Below are 3,440 nucleotides of genomic sequence, written 5' to 3'. Positions count from 1 at the left end.
AAGAGCTCATGAATCGTTTTCGTTATCCCTTGCATATTATAATTCATCACAAAGTTCCAATAACTTGGTGATAGTAACTAGAGAACTCTGTCAATCACTATCTTATCTGGAAGATTAACTCCCACTTGATTCAAGTGATTGTAGTACCCAGACATTCTGAGCACATGCTCACTAGTTGAGCTATTCTCCTCCATCTTGTAGGCAAAGTACTTTGTCAGAGGTCTTATACCTCTTGACATGAGCATGAGTCTGAAATACCAATTTCAGCTCTTGGAACATCTTATATGCTCTATGGCGTTCAAAATGTTTTTGAAGTCCCGGTTCTAAGCTGTAAAGCATGGTGCACTAAACTATCAAGTAGTCATCATACCGAGCTTGCCAAACTTTCATAACGTCTGCATCTGCTCCTGTAATAGGCCCGTCACCTAGCGGTGCATCAAGGACATAATTCTACTGTGCGGCAATGGGGATAATCCTCAGATCACGGAGCTAGTCCACATCATTGCTACTAACATCTTTCAACATAGTTTTCTCTAGGAACATATCATTAATAAAACGGGGAAGCTATATGCGAGCAATTGATCTACAACATAGATATGCAAATACTATCAAGACTAAGTTCATGATAAATTTAAGTTCAATTAATCATATTACTTAAGAACTCCCACTTAGATAGACATCCATCTAATCATCTAAGTGATCACGTGATCCATATAAACTAAACCATGTCCGATCATCACGTGAGATGGAGTAGTTTTCAATGGTGAACATCACTATCTTGATCATATCTACTATATGATTCACGCTCGACCTTTCGGTCTTAGTGTTCCGAGGCCATATCTGCATATGCTAGGCTCGTCAAGTTTAACCCGAGTATTCCGCGTGTGCAAAACTGGCTTGCACCCATTGTATGTGAACGTAGAGCTTATCACACCCGATCATCACGTGGTGTCTCGGCACGACGAACTGTAGCAACGGTGCATACTCAGGGAGAACACTTATAACTTGAAATTTAGTGAGGGATCATCTTATAATTCTACCGCCGTACTAAGCAAAATAAGATGCGTAAAGGATAAACATCACATGCAATCAAAATATGTGACATGATATGGCCATCATCATCTTGTGCCTTTGATCTCCATCTCCAAAGTACTGTCATGATCTCCATCGTCACCGACATGACACTATGATCTCCATCATCTTGATCTCTATCAACGTGTCGTCACATGGTCATCTCACCAATTATTACTTTTGCGACTATTGCTATCACATAGCGATAAAGTAAAGCAATTGTATGGCACTTGCATCTTATGTAATAAAGAGGCAACCATAAGGCTCCTGCCAGTTGCCGATAACTTCAACAAAACATGATCATCTCATACAACAAATTATATCACATCATGTCTTGACCATATCACATCATAACATGTCCTACAAAAACAAGTTAGACGTACTCTACTTTGTTGTTGCAAGTTTTACATGGCTGCTACGGGCTTCTAGCAAGAACCGTTCTTACCTACATATAAAAATGACAATGATTTTTTTGTCAAGTGTGTTGTTTTAACATTCCACAAGGACCGGGCGTAGTCAAACTCGATTCAACTGAAGCTGGAGAAACAGACACCCACTAGCCACCTGTGTGCGAAGCACGGCGGTAGAACCAGTCTCATGAACGCGGTCATGTAATGTCAGTCTGGGCCGCTTCATCCAACAATACCACTGAATCAAAGTATGACATGCTGGTAAGCAGTATGACTATTATCGCCCACAACTCTTTATGTTCTACTCGTGCATATAACATCTACACATAGACCTGGCTCGGATGCCACTGTTGGGGAACGCAGTATTTCAAAAAAAATCCTACGATCACGCAAGATCTATCTAGGAGATGCATAGAAACGAGAGGGGAGAGTGTGTCTACGTAACCTCGTAGACCGAAAGTGGAAGCGTTAAGTAACGTGGTTGATGTAGTCGAACGTCTTCGCGATCCAACCGATCAAGTACCAAACGCACGGCACCACCGCGATCTGCACACGTTCAGCTTGGTGACGTCCCTCGTACTCTTAATCCAGCTGAAGCCGAGGGTGAGTTCCATCAGCACGACGGTGTGTTGACGGTGATGATGAAGTTACCGACGCAGGGCTTCGCCTAAGCACTACGATAATATGACCGAGGTGGCAAGCTGTGGAGGGGGGCACCGCACACGGCTAAAGATCAACATGTGTGTCTATGGGGTCCCCCCTCCCCTGTATATAAAGGAGGGGAGGATAAGAAGGGCCGGCCTCAAGGGGCGCACCCAAGGGGGTGAATCCTACTCCTAGTAGGAGTAGGTTTCCACCTTTCCTAGTCCAAGTAGGAGAAGAAAGAAGGAGAGGAAGAAGAGAAGGAAAGGGGGGCCGACCCCCTAGCCCTAGTCCAATTCGGTTTGGGCTAGGGGGCGCGCGCAACCTCTTGGCCTGCCTCCTCTCTTCCACCACTAGGCCCATAAGGCCCAATAACTTCGTGGAGGGGGTTCCGGTAACCCCGGTACTCCGAAACATATCCTGAATGACCTAAACCATTTCGGTGTCCAAATCTAGCCTTCCAATATATGAATCTTTATGTCTCGACCATTTCGAGACTCGTCGTCATGTCCGTGATCACACCCGAGACTCCGAACAACCTTCAGTACATCAAATCACATAACTCATAATGCATATCGTCATCGAACGTTAAGCGTGCGGACCCTATGTGTAACACCCCGTATGTAACTTGCCATATTTGTATTCCAACTCTTGCCATTTCCGGCACTAAGTTATGTCATTTCCTCGTTGTTGGGTTTTGGTCTTCGTGTTTCTTCTGTCTTTGTCATGCATCTCATATCATGTCATCATGTGCATAGCATTTGCATACGTGTTCGTCTCATGTTTTCGAGCATTTTCCCCGTTGTCCGTTTTCCATTCCGGCGCTCCTGTGTCCTCCGGTGTCCCTTTCTACCTCTTTTCGTGTGTGGGTGTTAAACGTTCTCGGATTGGATCGAGACTTGTCAAGCGGCCTTGGTTTACTACCGGTAGACCGCCTATTAAGTTTCGTGCCATTTGGACTTCGTTTGATACTCCAACGGTTAACCGAGGGACCGTAAAGGCCTCGTGGGGGACCGTACAGGCCTCGTGTGTGTTGCATCCCAACACCCCTCCAAAGTGGACCAAAACCCACCAAAACCCCCTCCATCATCTAGATCGTTCGATCACGATCGCGTGGCCACAAACCGTGCTCAATTTGGAGCCTCCTAGATCCTCCTACCTATAAAAAGGCCACTCCCCCGAAAATTCTGGATCCCGAAACCCTAGCCCCGCTCCCTCTCCGCGCCGGACACGTGCGCCGCCGCCTCCGCACCAATCGCAGCGCGCCACGTGGCAGCGCCACTGCCATCTCCGCCGCCGGCCCGGGCAGCCCGAACC

This window comes from Triticum dicoccoides, chromosome 3A (genome assembly GCF_002162155.2).
Source record: "Triticum dicoccoides isolate Atlit2015 ecotype Zavitan chromosome 3A, WEW_v2.0, whole genome shotgun sequence".
NCBI classification, from domain to species: Eukaryota; Viridiplantae; Streptophyta; class Magnoliopsida; order Poales; family Poaceae; genus Triticum; species Triticum dicoccoides.
Note: the sequence above shows the minus strand (reverse complement) of the source record.